Genomic DNA, 18,725 nt, shown 5'->3' with positions numbered 1-18,725 from the left:
CTTAAGGTGAAGATTTCATATATTGATAATGATAAAATTAACACAAATTAAAGGTTTCACTGATAAACACACAATTTTTCCTTGCTTTAAACCCCATGTTCTATATAGATTATAGCTCTGATCTGGAGAACACTATTTTAAAATACTGTGTAGGGTTTTTTTAAATGATTAAGAAACAGACTCTCTGTCACAAGAGACAGAAAGGTTGTATCTTAAAAGAAAAGTCTCCAAAATTTGGTAGAGTCTGATGTCATGCAGTTTCATAAACATATATTCTCCCCAAAGAATGACACCTGAAAACTTTGCGTTAAATGAACTTTTCTTTTCCCTTTTTAGGAGGCGCCTGATATCAACGTGAAACGCACTGCAGTACTTCGTGCCCTTCCTGTATGTCTATGTCTGTGTCAATTTTGGGCTCCTGAGAGGGGTTATCATCCACTTCCTGCTCCACAAAGGCTTTGTGTGGATACTGACGCTTCACTGTACCATCCTGTCTGGCAACCTCTGCTTCTTTTCGTATTTGTTTTGCAGAACAGATCCGCATGTTCCCTTCAATAAAACCAAGATGACGTGCAATGAATTTATCTATCCTTATTGGGAGATTTTCATGCTTGAACAGACCATGTTTAATGTTCTTGAACTCTGCTTCAACATTAGCTGAAGTTGCAGTGAGTTTTTCGCTCTGAAATAGGGGAACCATTTCTCCAGTCCAGAGTGGTAGGTATCCTCCCAATCTAATTAGGTGTGGGACGAGCTCAGGTAGATAGTGCATATTGTCTCGATAACCATGATCTTCAGCATGGCACCTGCTCCCCTCACAAATATCTGCCACCCACTGCCTTAAGTCGGTGTTTATTTCTGTGCATGGATCCAATCTAATGTCTTCTTCTTCCTTGTCATCAGAAACAGATATAGTCTCATCTGCAATTTTTCTTTTCAGATTTGATTTGGACACTTCTGACATAATGGGGTTTCCAAAACTGTCACAGCCTTCTGTCTCACTTAATGCCACAATAGCAATGCTGCGTATTAGGACCTTTGCTTCTTCCAAGGATTGGGACTTGACAAGTTGTGCCATTGATCGCACGTAGAAATCCCTCACCCGATGAGGCTTTTTTCTCAAACAGTCCCACTGGCAAATCATTTTGAATAAGTGTGTCACATCCACTCTAATGAAACATTCAATTCAATTCAATTGTATTTATATAGCGCCAAATCACAACATAAGTCGCCTCAAGGCGCTTCATAGATACAGAGAAAAACCCAACAATCATATGACCCCCTATGAGCAAGCACTTTGGCAACAGTGGGAAGGAAAAACTCCCTTTTAACAGGAAGAAACCTCCGGCAGAACCAGGCTCAGGGAGGGGCGGCCATCTGCTGCGACCGGTTGGGGTGAGAGAAGGAAGACAGGATAAAAGACATGCTGTGGAAGAGAGCCAGAGGTTAATAACAGATATAATTCAATGCAGAGAGGTGTGTTAATACATAGTGAGTGAGAAAGGTGACTGGAAAGGAAAAACTCAATGCATCATGGGAATCCTCCGGCAGCCTATGTCTATTGCAGCATAACTAAGGGAGGATTCAGGGTCACCTGGTCCAGCCCTAACTATATGCTTTAGCAAAAAGGAAAGTTTTAAGCCTAATCTTGAAAGTAGAGATAGTGTCTGTCCCCTGAATCCAAACTGGAAGCTGGTTCCACAGAAGAGGGGCCTGAAAACTGAAGGCTTTTATTCGATTCCATTACTGTGGGGAGGCTGGTTGACCTTTTGACCTTTTGAAATTTGTATGGATTTCTTTAAAATGATAGCGGCACAAACGTAAATTTTTGCAGCACAAACGTAGCACAAATGTTTGATATCAATTTTGTTCGATTCCATTAATGTGGGGGGGCTGGTTGACCTTTTGACCTTTTGAAATTTGTATGGATTTCTTTAAAATGATAGCGGCACAAACGTAAATTTTTGCAGCACAAACGTAGCACAAATGTTTGATATCAATTTTGTTCGATTCCATTACTGTGGGGAGGCTGGTTGACCTTTTGAAATTTGTATGGATTTCTTTAAAATGATAGCGGCACAAACGTAAATTTTTGCAGCACAAACGTAGCACAAATGTTTGATATCAATTTTGTTCGATTCCATTAATGTGGGGGGGCTGGTTGACCTTTTGACCTTTACATTTTCATTAAGATCTTTAAAACAGAGGCAGCACAAACGACAATTTTTGCAGCACAAACCAGCACAAACTTAGCACAGTTGATTGACACCAGTTTTGTTTGATTCCATTAATGTGGGGGGGCTGGTTGACCTCTGATGACCTCTAGAAATTTGTATGGATTTCTTTAAAATGATAGCGGCACAAACGTAAATTTTTGCAGCACAAACGTAGCACAAATGTTCGACATCAATTTTGTTCGATCCCATTAATGTGGGGGGGGGCTGGTTGACCTTTTGACCTTTACATTTTCATTAATATCTTTAAAACAGAGGCAGCACAAACAACAATTTTAGCAGCACAAACCAGCACAAACGCTTGACATCAATTTTGTTCGATCCCATTTAATGTTGGGGGGGGGGGGGGGGGGGTGGTTGACCTTTTGACCTTTACATTTTCATTAATATCTTTAAAACAGAGGCAGCACAAACCAGCACAAACGTAGCACAGTTGATTGACACCAGTTTTGTTTGATTCCATTAATGTGGGGAGGCTGGTTGACCTCTGATGACCTCTACAAATTTTCTTGAATATCTTTAAAACAGAGGCAGCACAAACGACAATTTTAGCAGCACAAACCAGCACAAACGTAGCACAGTTGATTGACACCAGTTTTGTTTGATTCCATTAATGTGGGGGGGCTGGTTGACCTTTTGACCTTTACATTTTCATTAATATCTTTAAAACAGAGGCAGCACAAACCAGCACAAACGTAGCACAGTTGCTTGACACCAGTTTTGTTTGATTCCATTAATGTGGGGGGGCTGGTTGACCTTTACATTTTCATTAATATCTTTAAAACAGAGGCAGCACAAACCAGCACAAACGTAGCACAGTTGATTGACACCAGTTTTGTTTGATTCCATTAATGTGGGGGGGCTGGTTGACCTTTTGACCTTTACATTTTCATTAATATCTTTAAAACAGAGGCAGCACAAACCAGCACAAACGTAGCACAGTTGATTGACACCAGTTTTGTTTGATTCCATTAATGTGGGGGGGCTGGTTGACCTCTGATGACCTCTACAAATTTTCTTGAATATCTTTAAAATGATAGCGGCACAAACGTAAATTTTTGCAGCACAAACCAGCACAAACGTAGCACAAATGTTTGACATCAATTTTGTTCGATTCCATTAATGTGGGGGGGCTGGTTGACCTTTTGACCTTTACATTTTCATTAATATCTTTAAAACAGAGGCAGCACAAACGACAATTTTAGCAGCACAAACCAGCACAAACATAGCACAGTTGATTGACACCAGTTTTGTTTGATTCCATTAATGTGGGGGGGCTGGTTGACCTTTTGACCTTTACATTTTCATTAATATCTTTAAAACAGAGGCAGCACAAACGACAATTTTAGCAGCACAAACCAGCACAAACGTAGCACAGTTGATTGACACCAGTTTTGTTTGATTCCATTAATGTGGGGGGGCTGGTTGACCTTTTGACCATTACATTTTCATTAATATCTTTAAAACAGAGGCAGCACAAATGATAATTTTAGCAGCACAAACGTTTGATACCACTTTTGTTGGATTTGAAGAAGGTGGTGGGGCCAACTTCACTCATATGCTTAATGGCTCAAAACACCTTATGCAATTATAAACTGATACGCACCTACTGGCATGCCCCTTTTAATTTCTTCATAAATGTTATTTAATGTTATTATTACGGCAGCACGGTGGTTAGCACTGTTGCCGCACAGCAAGAAGGTCCTGAGTTCAATTCCACCATCATGCCAGGGTCTTTCTGTGTGGAGTTTGCAGGTTCTCTCGCCATGTTTGCGTGGGCTCTCTCCGGGCTCTCTCCAAAGACATGTAGCTTGTGGTGATAGGTTAATTGGTTAATCTGAATTGCCCATAGGTGTGAATGTGAGTGCGAATGGTTGTCTGTCCCTGTGTGTTGGCCCTGTGACAGACTGGCAACCTGTCCAAGATGTACCCTGCCTCTTGCCCTATGACAGCTGGGATAGGTTCCAGCACCCCCTGCGACCCTTAAAAGGATAAGCAAATGGATGGATGGATGGAATTTTATTAATATCTTTAAAATAATAGCACCACAAACAAAATTTTTTGCAGCACAAACCTGTGACATCAACTTTTGTTTGATTTGGGTGATGTGGGGGGGCTGGTTGACCTTTTGACGTTTGCATTTTCATTAATATCTTTAAAACAGAGGCAGCACAAACGACAATTTTAGCAGCACAAACCAGCACAAACACAGCACAGTTGATTGACACCAGTTTTGTTTGATTCCATTAATGTGGGGGGGCTGGTTGACCTCTGATGACCTCTACAAATTTTCTTGAATATCTTTAAAATGATAGCAGCACAAACGACAATTTTTGCAGAACAAACCAGCACAAATGTTTGACATCAATTTTGTTCAATTCCATTAATGTGTGTGTGTGTGTGTGTGTGTGTGTGTGTGTGTGTGTGTGTGTGTGTGTGTGTGTGTGTGTGTTTGTTTTGGGGGGGGGGGGCTGGTTGACCTTTACATTTTCATTAATATCTTTAAAACAGAAGCTGCACAAACCAGCACAAACGTAGCACAGTTGATTGACACCCATTGTTTGATTTGATTAATGTGGGGGGGCTGGTTGACCTCTGATGACCTCTAGAAATTTTGATTAATATCTTTAAAATGATAGCAGCACAAACCAGCACAAACGTTTGATACCACTTTTGTTGGATTTGAAGAAGGTGGGGGGGCCAACTTCACTCACATATGTCATGTCTACAGAATTCTCATTTTTCATGCCTGTGGAGTTTATTATATGGACGTGGTGACAGTGTAAAGACAGCCTGCTCTTCTGATTTAACTTTTCAAGCATTCACACTAATTAGTGTTTAAACCTCCCATGGTTCTATATCTGGGGATGTGGCTTTGGTTTGCACTGATGAAAGCTTATAGTTGAAATGTGTTTGACGGTAAATGGTCAATAAAGAAGACAGCATTTTGTTTTGTTTTTACACAATGATTTTGTCATGTGCTGTGTGCAGGCAGGAACTGTGGACCCAATGTGCAGACACTTGGAGGTAAAAGTGTGAACTCAAAACAGCTTTAACGCTAAACACAAATATAACAAAAGCAAGAATACCAAAAGAAACTTACACAGGCAGCCAAACAGAACACACAGCATAGGATGAGGGAGATCGCAACAAAGACCAAAGAAAACTCAGGGCTTACATACCCAGAGAGAGCCATCAGGGAATGGGAGACAACAGAGAAACACAGCTGGGACAAATAAGGGTAGCGAGACAAGGGAAGCAAACCAGATACATTAACATGAGACATGGACTTTCAAAGTAAAACAGGAAACATAACACAGACAACGCGGACTTGACGAGGGGATACAGCAGACAGGGGGAGACAAAACAACTATGTAACACAGAGACAGAAACCAGAAGACAGAACTCTAAGAAACCAAAAGACTAGAAATGATAAATAATGGCAAAATCAAAGTTCAATAATAATGTAAAACTCAAAATTTTGGGTCAACGAACCCAGGCACCCTAACAGATTTATTTTTACAGTTAATTTTTTTCTATTTAATTATTTAGTTACAGTCCACCATACCTCTGATCCCCTGTCAATCCATCCACCCCCTTTTTAATGGTGTATCTGATTCAGGGTCATGAAGGGCTGGAGCAGCTGTCACAGACTGAGCAAGGTACACCCTGTACAGGTCACCAGTCTATGGCAGTGTCCCACTGTGTGTATTTTAAAAAGTACCGCATCTTAAAAACCACGGCTGCAGATAGATGGCCTTGGCAACTCTTCACTACATTATGAGGGGGATTTTATTATAGCAAATGACAAAAAAAATGGACCACTCATGATCTATTCAAAATACAATCTAGAGATGTTTTAGTCCCTTAAAGAGAGCTAATTATCTTTGTTTCCAGCTCCATACTTTAATTTGTGCACTACAGCAAATTTGTGTGATTCATTGCTGAAAATATGCTTATTTATCCTATACTGAGTCTTGGTGCAGTCCTTCAATTTATCTTCCATTTGAAATATGCCAGTTTAGCTGTCCTCTCTTTGAGCCAACCTTTGTCTCATTGGCTGCTCCTCAGAAGTTTTGAATAGCAGGTGGGTGGTACTTCTGTGCTTGGAGCAGGGATTACTTGTACATATACTGACCTCATTATTTGAAACTTGGCCCATGTTCGATATGAGCATTCACCATTTATATATACACAATATCTGTTGGTGTGTGTGTGTGTGTTAGAAAATATGGAAAAGGAATATTAAGTATTGGTCGAGGAGTTTGATTTCCAAACCAAATGCAAATCTTACTTTCATTCAGCAGTCCACCTTTTCTCAAAGCTCAGTTAAAGACACTTTTGACACTGTCATCTGGGTTGTAGCTTTGTTCCTGAAGATGTGCATGTCTTCAGGAATGAAAAGAAAGAAAGAAAGAAAGAAAGAAAGAAAGAAAGAAAGAAAGAAAGAAAGAAAGAAAGAAAGAAAGAAAGAAGTCCAGGAGATCTGAGTAGTTATTATGTCTGATGAAAAGAACAATCGAAAACAACCAAGGCACTTTGTCTTCAGGTATTTGTATTAGGATCAGCACAGATTTCACTCTCTGGCTTTATTTATAGCATAATAAGACATTTTACTTTTAAAAATCAAGGACACCAACAAGGCAGATAGGGCACATGCACTGGGGCCACAAATGTCCCAGGTTTAGTCCGTAATTCAATTAAATTCAATTTTATTTATATAGCGCCAAATCACAACAAAAGTCGCCTCAAGGGGCTTCATAGATACAGAGAAAAACCCAACAATCATATGACCCCCTATGAGCAAGCACTTTGGTGACAGTGGGAAGGAAAAACTCCCTTTTAACAGGAAGAAACCTCCAGCAGAATCAGGCTCAAGGAGGGGCGGGGCCATTTGCTGCGACCGGTTGGGGTGAGAGAAGGAAGACAGGATAAAAGACATGCTGTGGAAGAGAGCCAGAGGTTAATAACAGATATGATTCAATGCAGAGAGGTCTATTAACACAGCGGTCCCTAAGCGCCACGGACCGGTTCATGCCCGACAATATTTTTACGGACCTGCCTAGTACCGGTACCGTAAAAAAAGAAGATTTATTCATAACACACGTGAAAAGACCCAGGAAAACCGAGTTAACGATAAAAACGATAACAAAATAACGATAAAAAAACGATAAAAATCCTGAAAACCATACATTTCACACCTGAGCCTCAACTCTCAACTCTCGTGGCCCGGTACCAAACGACTCACGGACCGGTACCGAGGCCCGGGGGTTGGGGACCGCTGTATTAATACATAGTGAGTGAGAAAGGTGACTGGAAAGGAAAAACTCAATGCATCATGGGAATCCCCGGCAGCCTACGTCTATCGCAGCATAACTACGGGAGGATTCAGGATCAGTGCTCTAAGTGCTCTAATGGGGTGATATGGTACTACAAGGTCATTAAGATAAGATGGGGCCTGATTATTCAAGACCTTGTATGTGAGGAGCAGGATTTTGAATTCAATTCTGGGTTTGAAGGGAAGCCAAAACAGGAGAAATATGCTCTCTCTTTCTAGTCCCTGTCAGGACTCTTGCTGCAGCATTTTGGATTAGCTGAAGGCTTTTCAGCGAGTTTTTTGGACATCCTGATAATAATGAATTGCAGTAGTCCAGCCTGGAAGTAATAAAAACATGAACTAGTTTTTCAGCGTCACTCTGAGACAGGATATTTCTAACTTTAGAGATGTTACGCAAATGGAAGAACGCAGTCTTACATATTTGTTTAATACGTGCGTTGAAGGACATATCCTGGTCAAAAGTGACTCCAAGGTTCCTCACAGCGTTACTGGAGGCCAAGGTAATGCCATCCAGAGTAAGAATCTGGTTAGATACCATATTTCTAGGCTTTTCAGGGCCGAGTACAATAACCTCAGTTTTATCTGAATTAAGAAGCAGAGAGTTAGCGGCCATCCAGGTCTTTATGTCTTTAAGACATTCCTGCAGTTTAACTAATTGGTGTGTGTTATCTGGCTTCATGGACAGATAGAGCTGGGTGTCATCTGCATGGCAGTGAAATTGTATGCTATGTCTTTTAATGATGCTGCCTAGGGGATGCATGTATAGTGTAAACAGAATTGGTCCTAGCACTGAACCTGTGGAACTCCATAATTAACCTCAGTGTGTGAAGAGGACTCTCCATTTACATGTACAAATTGGAATCTATTAGATAGATATGATACAAACCACTGCAGTGCAGTACCTGTAATACCTACAGCATGTTCTAATCGCTCTAATAGGATATTATGGTCGACAGTATCGAATGCTGCACTAAGGTCTAGCAGGACAAGCACAGAGATGAGTCCACTGTCAGAGGCCATAAGAAGATCATTTGTAACCTTCACTAAAGCTGTTTCTGTGCTATGATGAGCTCTGAAACCTGACTGAAACTCTTCAAATAAGCCATTCCTCTGCAGATGATCTGTTAGCTGTTTGACAGCTACTCTTTCAAGGATGTTTGATATGAAAGGAACGTTGGAGATTGGCCTATAATTAGTGTCAGGGGTAGACATTTGTTCAAACACAAGTAAGAGAAATGAGACAACTGCAGACCGACTCAGAGTGTATAAGAGCGTGCGCACGGGTGTGAATGTCTCTGAGAAGACACACACACCGAGTGCAGGCTTGCTTCCTTTATTTATAGGGCAAAGCAGGTTACATAGTACTTCCTTTTTTAACAGAAGTTGAAGAGAGGTTAGACATTAAATCAGCTTATCTGATCTTTCACACACTGGGATAAGAATACAGAAGTATATCATGCTTTATCTGACATCACAGACACTGAAGTAAAGAATGCATCATTATATCATGCTTGTCAAACATCTCAGACACTGAGGTAAGGAATGCATCATGTTTTCCTTTAACAATAGACTTGGTTATGTGAAAATATATGAACACACAAAATATAAGGCATACTTGGTTAGAATATAAGGCACACTTGATTATATTGTATTATAGAGATTCGGTTATAATGTATAATGTAGAAAATCTCTAACATTTCCCTCCTGATGTTAATATATTTCACAGGTTTATATCAATGCATAGTCACTTGTTAAATCACATTTTCAACTTGCATGTCATTCAGTGAAGTATTTAAACAACAGCTCCTAATAAGAATAGAAATTCTCCACTCTTTCCTCTATGTTTAGCATATCATACTGGCGAAAGGGATCCTCAACATTTCTCTGGATCAAGACATAATTTCCTAAAGTATGGTTAAACATATTCATCACCATGCGTTTCAGACAAGGGATAATGCAAGCAGCAAAAATGCAAAATAGTAACATCATACTGCAGAGGGCCAACAGGCCTTTAATCAGCAAAGATTTCCAGGAGCCGTTCAGCAACCAGTCCCACCAGCCTTGCTCATCGGTTACGTAGTCCTGTTGCTGAGCGTCTCTTAGTTGTTTCAGAACATTCAAAGCATTTGTCATGTTTAATGAGTGTATGTTGTCAGGTTTGTAAGTGCAACATGTCTTGTTAAACAATATGCAGAGACCTCCTTTCTCTGCAAGAATAATGTCTAAAGCTACTCGGTGTTGCATGACAGTGATGCGGATTGCATCAATTTCTTCATTCTGTGATTTGTCAATGTGTGATCTGAAATGAAGATAGGTGCACAGCATCCTGACCAATTGGGTGGCAGCATAAAGTATGCACACTGTCCGCACAGCCATGCCATACTTTGTACCCAATAAGTACCATTTACCTGTCGATGTAGTTTGACTGTCCCGTATGGTACTGTTCCATAGGTTGTGTTGCAGTTGCTGGTCTGGCCCAGGGGGTGGCGTCCTTGCTCTGCTGCTTGGTAGAAGCACAGAGGATGCTGCTTCTCTGTAGGGGTCATAAAAACAGGGAAAGGGACAGAAGCATTTCTGTTTTTTACTGTCATATCTACCCAGAATTTGTCGTCACAGGTTCCATTCTTCAGGCCTTTTGTTTTTGCCCCTGGGAGTGAAGCTCCAAGTCTGATTGCATAATGTTGTCTTCCAATGCTGGCGAAACTGGCTGCACATTCACTTTGCCAGTGACTGCTCATCATGCGACCATATATGGTGGGGTAGACTGAAGTGCTAGGCATGTGTGAACAGACATAACAGTCTTTGTCTTCTATTGTGTTGTACAGGTATCGGTACCAGGCATTATTCATCCATGGGTGAAGGTGATCTTGGGTCATTTCGGTCAGATGGGAATTGTCATGGGTCCACCTCTTGAGACGGGGAATAGTTGGTGCTGTTCTGGGGGCTCTTCCAGGTATCAGCCAGAAGAGCATCATCACTAAGATGACGGCCATCAGATAGATCAGGCGACACATGAGCCGTTTCCGTTGAAGGTGACAAGCACTTAAGCACAACAGCTTTGGGGCTGGTGCTAGTGACTCTTCTTCTCCTGTATTCATCGGGCTGATTTCGTGTATTTCAGGCGTCCCTGGTGTTGTCATTGGTTCTTCTCTTTGGTGGGATGGGTCACTCTTTATTATGTGTTTGTTCTTCAGGGCGACCAGGCACACCCGGGCTCCAAGTGAGTAGACCACTGGCGAGAAGGTAAAAGGCGGGGTATACCCAATCGGCCCTTTCCTTCACCAGGGATCACTTGAGAGTCGGGGGAACCGGCGTCTTATTGTGGTGCAAACACTCTCTTCACGTGACTTTGATGGATCCACGAAGGTCTTTCAGCGATTTTGCAAGCTGTTGGTGTAGTAAGCAGCACCTGATGGGGACCCTCCCACCGTGGAGAACTCCAATTTTTTCGCTGGAGGACTTTAATCAGAATCCAATCACCGGGGTTCAACCTGCAAGAGACTGGAGATGGATCACACGGCAGCTGATTGTTCAAAATCACTTCTTTATTCTCAAACAGTTTTGTCATCCATTCTGCCATTGTTGTTTCGGCAATAGATTTATTAATTGGCTCACTAGTTATGGGGAGAGGGAATGGTCTACCATGTATGATTTCAAATGGTGTTAGACCACCTGCTCCCTGAGTTATTCTCATCCATAGCTTAACTAAGCTTAGACATTCAGGCCATGGTTTTTTAGTTTCCTCCATACATTTCCTCAATCTCTGTTTAATTGTGCCGTTAGTTCTCTCGACTAATCCTGCACTTTGTGAATGATAAGAACAGTGATGTTTTATGCTGAAACCTAAAGCTTCAGAAACTTTACTTATTACTTCATTTACAAAATGTGTACCATTATCTGATCTTATCAGAGACGGAATGCCATATGTTGGAATGAAATGGTTGCACAAACATTTTGCTACTGAGATTGCATCTGCTTTTTTCACTGGGTATATTTCTGGCCACTTGGAAAATACATCTATTATCACAAGTGCATACTTGGAGGATTGAGATTCATTTAGTTCTATAAAATCCATGTGGATTGTGTGAAATGGGTGTGGCGGTGTAGGGAAACGACCTCGCTTTGGTCGTAAATTTCCCTGAGCATTGTGTTTTTGGCAAATCATGCATGTTCTAATAAACTCTTTTGCTGAACTTTCAAAATTTTTTGTAATGTATTGTTTATTAAGTATATTAATCATCCCTCCTGATGACACATGAGTTTTTCTATGGGTCACTAATGCGGCAGTTTTATGCAAAGATTTTGGAAGTATTGGTTTGCCATTGCACATCATGAGATTGTCTTTTAATTCTGCTCCATCTTTCAACCAAGATTTTTGTTCACTCAGTGATGCTGTCTTTTGTGCATCTGCTAGTATTTCTAATGGTATTAAATCTATGGTTTCTGTTGTTAAAACATCAATGTGTTTTTCTGCAGCTGCTTTGGCTGCTTTGTCAGCAAAGTTATTTCCTCTTGTTATTTCTGTGTCATCCTTTTGATGAGCTGCACATTTGCATAGTGCTAATTCTTTTGGCAACGTTATCACTTCTAATAGCTTTTTTAGAAGGCTTGCATGTTGAACTGGGTTGCCTGTGGAAGTTGTCATTCCTCTGTTATGCCATATTTTTGTGAAATGGTGAACTGCTGAATAAACATATTGGCTGTCTGTGTGTATATTGACACTTTGACCTTCGTACAGTGTACATGCTCTAATGACCGCGGTTAGTTCTGCGCTTTGAGCAGAGTTTGAGGAACTGAGAGCTTTTGCCTCTACCACTGTATCAACAGTTGTGACCGCGTAACCCACACAATTTCTACCGTAAATGTCTTTTGACGCTGAGCCGTCTACAAAAACATTACTGAAACTGCTCTGGGGGGAACTATGTATATCAGTGCGAGGTTTTGTGTCTTCCTCTAATTTTTTAATGCAACAATGTTGTTCTCCATCCAGAGGGGTCGGCAAAAGTGTGCTTGGGTTCAGCTGGCCACACTTCTCTATTGTGATGTGTGATTGCGAAAGTAAAATCCCCACATAAGAAAGTTGTCTGGCGTGTGTGAGGAAAGAGAGATTTGCTTGGAGCAAAATAGAGGTCACAGCATGTGGGACTTTGATGATCAACTTATGTCCCAAAACAATGTCTGCACATTTTTTAACTGCCTCTGCTGCTGCTGCGCATGCCTGTACACAGGTAGGTAATCCAGCAGCTACAGAGTCAAGTTTGCATGAATAGAAAGCTAATGGGCGTTGTTTTTCTCCAAAAGCTTGAGTTAAGACTGCTTTCATGTACCCTCCTGCACCATCAACATGGAGAATAAAAGGTTTTTCATAGTCTGGTAATGCTAAGACGGTACATGTCTGCAATGCTATCTTTAAATCAATGAAAGCTTTTTCTGCTTCTGGGGTCCACTGTATTTTGTCTTTTAATGCTAGGTCTTTACCATAAATGAGGTTCTGTAGTGGCTGGGCCAGCAGTGCATACTCTGGAATCCAGCATCTACAGAAATTGCACAGACCTAAATAACTCATCATTTGTTGTTTGGTAATTGGCTTAGGAGCATTTTGTACAGCTACTTTTCTGCTGTCTAACAGCTGCCTGCCTTTTCCTGTCAGTTTGTGGCCAAGGTATGTCACTTCCTGGCTCCACAACTGCAATTTATGCTGTGAGACTTTATGGCCTTGCTCTGCGCAAAACTGTCAGTGTGTTTGCTTTGCACTCATCCTGTGTATGGCCTGTAATCAATATATCATCTACATACAGCAGGAATTGCCCTGGAGCAGGGAGGGAGCAAGATGACATTGATTTTCTCAAAGCCTCTGCATAAAGAGTAGGGCTATTTTGGAATCCTTGAGGCAACCTTGTATAAGTATACTTTTGATTGTCAAAGGTGAATCCGAATAGCTTCTGTGAGTCAGGGTGTAGAGGCACAGAGAAGAAAGCATTGGACAAGTCTATTACAGAGAACCACTGTTCCTTTGGTGTTACTTGATTTAAAATTGTGTGTGGGTTAGCAACCACTGGAGGTATTTGCTCTGTTACCTCGTTTATTGCTCTTAGGTCATGAACTAGACGATATTTTCCTGTGTTAGCCTTTTTTACTGGAAAAATTGGTGTATTACTCGTGGCTTCATTAGTTTTCACGAGAATACCTGCTTTTTGCATGTCTGCTATGACTGGTCCAATTCCTTCTCTCGCCTCTGCACTCAAGGGATATTGCGGTTTCACAGGCCTATATGTGGTTGTAGTTTTCACCACTACTGGATCTGCTCCTTTTATTAGGCCTACATCTGTGGGTCCTTGAGACCATAATGTTTGTGGTAGCTTTTCTAGTTCAGGGTATGTTTCAAATGTTAACACTTGTCATTCATCTTGTTCTGTTGTGGTTAAGTGTGTAGCCGGCGTGGTGGTTAATGGCCAGCATAAAGTATATCTCATGCAGTTTGTCCTGCGGCCTTTTTGCCAGCCATCACACTCTGTTTTGTCATATCTGTCCATTTCTACAGATCTCAGCACTGTACCCAACTCAGACCAAGGCGTTTGGTCGTTGCGTGCAACAGATACATGAGGGTTCAACATTTTGTTTATGCGTTGCACTGCATCTGTCTGTAACACTGAGCATACTGCATTGCCACTCTGTGTTACATACAGGTGTTGTAGGACTAATTTTTGTGGTCCCAATCTGTGTACTTGCTGATCATAAATTTTGTCTGGGCCTGGGACATGTTTATACCACAGGGTGTTGTGGTATTTTGCTTGGTCCTGCCTGTGTGAGTGTTCAGGTAAGTACATATTAGCCTTGGCCTCCAGAGGTTCAAGTTTTGGTAAATCTAAGGTCCAGTAATAATTTGGCTCACCTAAACCTTCACAAACAAAAATGTCTTCAGTTTGTCTCTGACTGTCAGAGAGTAGGAGTCTGGCTTGCATGCCACTTTCTTCAGGGATAACTCCTATTTTTAATTTTGTTAAAGCATCTCTTCCCAACAGATTCAGCGGACAAGATGGGTCATAAATGCACTGATTTTTGCAGCTACGGCCACTTTCTCTATGTGACATAAAGAGGGGAACGGTTAAATGCTGTTTTGTCACATGTCCTGAGGCTGATTTCACAATTAGAGTGTCTTTTGAAAAAGTTACGTTTGGGACCTCTACTGTTAGTACACTTTTACACGCTCCTGTGTCGCAAAGGAATTTTACTGGGGCGCCATTCACGTGTACTATAACTGTTGGCTTTGCTTCTGATCCTAGCAGTAGTTGTTCGATATTGTAAACTTCCCCTTCATCTGTTTCACTTCCTTCCTCTCGTGCTAGTCATTCATCACGTCGTCTGCGCCTGTCATCATCACTTTCCTGTTCTTGGCTTACACTTCTACAGTCTCGAGCAAAATGCCCGTTTTTACCACAGTTATAACATTTCATATCTCTTTTGTCTCTTCTTTGTCCTACTTTTTGCTTTCCCTTACGTGGCTTATAGCCTGTAGTGTGTTTTTGTTGTCCTGAGAAAGCTATAAAGCCTGTCTCTGGGTCAATCATGAAAACTCCTTCTGTTTTTTCTTTCTGTTTATATACTTTAACTGCATGCTCGGCATATTGCAGGGCGTCAGGCAAAGTGCCTGTGTTTTGTGTCACCCAATGTTTGTCTATTTTTTCTTTTCTTTTTTTTTTTTTTTTTTATGTAACACCTTCAACCTGTTCCGTTGCAGCCACTCCTAGAGCGACCGGAACTTGTCCCGTTACAGCTGCTTCCCAGAGCAACCGGAACTTTTAATAGCGATTTCTAGAATTTCGCTCTTGCCTGTTGTCTCCAAGTCCCTTCTGGACTGAGATCTGTCGGCGCTAACCAGGTTTACACACTATTTTAAAGGAAAATCTCAATATCAACGTATTTTAGCGCTTGATGGAGTGCAGTGTTTCATATTCACCTTACTGTGGCGCTGCGTTTTGAATCCGGCGCTCATCGGGTCCTGGAGCCGTGAAGGCCTGTATAAACGCTGACCGGAGATCGAATTCACGCTCCCGGTTTTTCTTGTTTACTGTGCACAGATTTTTCCCAGCGCAGGCGTCACGACGTCAGGATCCGATGAAGACCGTTCTGTGGAAAACTAGACGTTAAAAATAACAGTCAGTTCTCCGGCTACGAAGGACCAATTAAATGTCAGGGGTAGACATTTGTTCAAACACAAGTAAGAGAAATGAGACAACTGCAGACCGACTCAGAGTGTATAAGAGCGTGCGCACGGGTGTGAATGTCTCTGAGAAGACACACACACCGAGTGCAGGCTTGCTTCCTTTATTTATAGGGCAAAGCAGGTTACATAGTACTTCCTTTTTTAACAGAAGTTGAAGAGAGGTTAGACATTAAATCAGCTTATCTGATCTTTCACACACTGGGATAAGAATACAGAAGTATATCATGCTTTATCTGACATCACAGACACTGAAGTAAAGAATGCATCATTATATCATGCTTGTCAAACATCTCAGACAATGAGGTAAGGAATGCATCATGTTTTCCTTTAACAATAGACTTGGTTATGTGAAAATATATGAACACACAAAATATAAGGCATACTTGGTTAGAATATAAGGCACACTTGATTATATTGTATTATGGAGATTCGGTTATAATGTATAATGTAGAAAATCTCTAACAATTAGCTAAGACTGCTGGGTCTAGAGATGCTTTTTGAGTAAAGGTTTAACTACAGCCAGCTTGAAGGCCTGTGGTACATAGCCGATCATTAGAGATAGGTTGATCATATTTAAGATCAAAGAATGAATTAATGGCAGGACTTCTTTGAGCAGTTTTGTAGGAATGGGGTCTAAAAGACACGTTGATGGTTTGGAGGAAGTAATTATTAAAGTTAACTCAGAAAGAACAATTGGAGAAAAAGAGTCTAATATAACATCAATGGTACTAAGAGTAGCTGTAGATAATATTACATCTGTGGGATGATTATTGGTAATTTTTTCTCTAATGATAAAATTTTTATTTGTGAAGAAGTTCATGAAGTCATTACTAGTTAACGTTAAAGGGATGGTTGGCTCAAAAGAGCTCTGACTTTTTGTCAGCCTGGCTACAGTGCTGAAGAGAAACCGGGGGTTATACTTATTTTCTTCAATCAGTGACGAATAGTAAGATGTTCTGGCTTTGCGGAGGACTTTCTTATAAAGCAACACACTATTTCTCGAGGCTAAATGATGATCCTCTAAATTTGTGACACGCCATTTCCTCTCCAGCTTACGAGTCATCTGCTTTAGGCTATGTGTTTGAGAATTATACCACGGAGTCAGGTACTTCTGATTTGAGACCTTAGTTTTCACAGGAGCTACAGTATCCAGAGTTAAATGGCAAATGGCCTGTATTTATATAGTGCTTTACTAGTCCCTAAGGACCCCAAAGCGCTTTACATATCCAGTCATCCACCCATTCACGCACACATTCACACACTGGTGATGGCAGCTACATTGTAGCCACAGCCACCCTGGGGCACACTGACAGAGGCGAGGCTGCCGGACACTGGCGCCACCGGGCCCTCTGACCACCACCAGTAGGCAACGGGTGAAGTGTCTTGCCCAAGGACACGACGACCAAGACTGCCCAAGCCGGGGCTCGAACCGGCAACCTTCCGATTACAAGGCGAACTCCCAACTCTTGAGCCACAGTTGTATGTAGTGAGGAGGTGAAATTATTAACAAGATAATCGACCTCTGTTGGAGTAGTATTCAGATAGCTGCTCTGGGCCCTGTGCTTCGTACGTCGCTTACTACATCCAAGATCAAATGAAACATCCAAGACCAAACCATCGCGCTAACCGTGAGCGCGCTAATCCGGTTCCCCGAACACACCTGCTGTTGACGATTAGTACAGCTGGATGAAGTAATGTGCGATCACTGGGTGCCGTAAAAGGGGATACGCATCGATAGCAGAAACAGTGATCGGCAACCCTCTGATTGGTCGGCGAAAATGTCGAAGGAGTGCGCTCGGCTCGGTATTTTTCGGCAGCAGAGCAAGAACTCCTGAGTGAGGGATTTCAGGAGTTTCAGAGTTAAATCAGAACGCAAGGGAACACTGCAAAGGCTGCAAAAGCAAGGAGAGAGGGCTGGCAGAAAGTTGCTGACAAATTAAACTCGTAAGTAATTTAATAATAATAATAATAATATATTGGATTTATATAGCGCTTTTCAAGGCACCCAAAGTGCTTTACAATGCCACTATTCAGTCACTCTCACATTCACACACTGGTGGAGGCAGCTACGGTTGTAGCCACAGCTGCCCTGGGGCAGACTGACAGAAGCGAGGCTGCCATATCGCGCCATCGGCCCCTCTGGCCAACACCAGTAGGCGGTAGGGTAGATTTATTATATTACACTATATTATCCAATATTATATTACATTATATTATATTGTTATATTATATCCTCTTTCACATTAGAGCCACAACAGGACCCACTAGAACATGGGAACAAGTAAAAGTGAAATATAAGAATATTCTATAGAATGGTAATATCTATCACTTATATTGCTTTTCGTCTCTTGGAAAGAGACCCTGAAATAATCTGTTTGTTTGTTCATAACAGCAACCAAGAAAAGGGCAGAGCAAAAAAAGACAGGTGGTGGTCCTGCACCCCCTCGTCAACAAGTTGGTTAAGTAAATAATACCCTCACGGGGAAATCGATATCTCTCAATGAGCACACTGTCGCGCTGAGCTAAAGGATCCTGTCTATCCCGCAATATACGCTGAATTCTGAGGACTCTCCTTATCAATCTTGCACCTTCCGCAATGGGTGGCTCGCGTAAACGGACAGGACATGGCTGCGACAGGCTTCCCAAATCCACCTTGGCTTTTATAGCCGTGGTCTCTCATCTTGATTACACGAAGTAATTTACAATTACTACTCTGAAATATGAATTACATCTGTAATAATCACATACATGTAATAGAATGTTAATAGTACATTTCCCTTTTTTAGGAAATGACCTGTATGTATCTGTGTGACATCAATAAAAGGATCAGGTGCTGCATTATCTTTAGTTACATTGATGTTATTTATTTATGGTGAAACAGTGGTGGAATATCGCTGTTGCTTTCGTATAAATGAAGCGGACATACCTG

Source organism: Aulonocara stuartgranti (assembly GCF_965226115.1).
Source record: "Aulonocara stuartgranti genome assembly, chromosome: 12".
NCBI lineage: Eukaryota > Metazoa > Chordata > Actinopteri > Cichliformes > Cichlidae > Aulonocara > Aulonocara stuartgranti.
The sequence above is the reverse complement of the archived record's forward strand: the minus strand, read 5'-3'. Positions refer to the sequence as shown.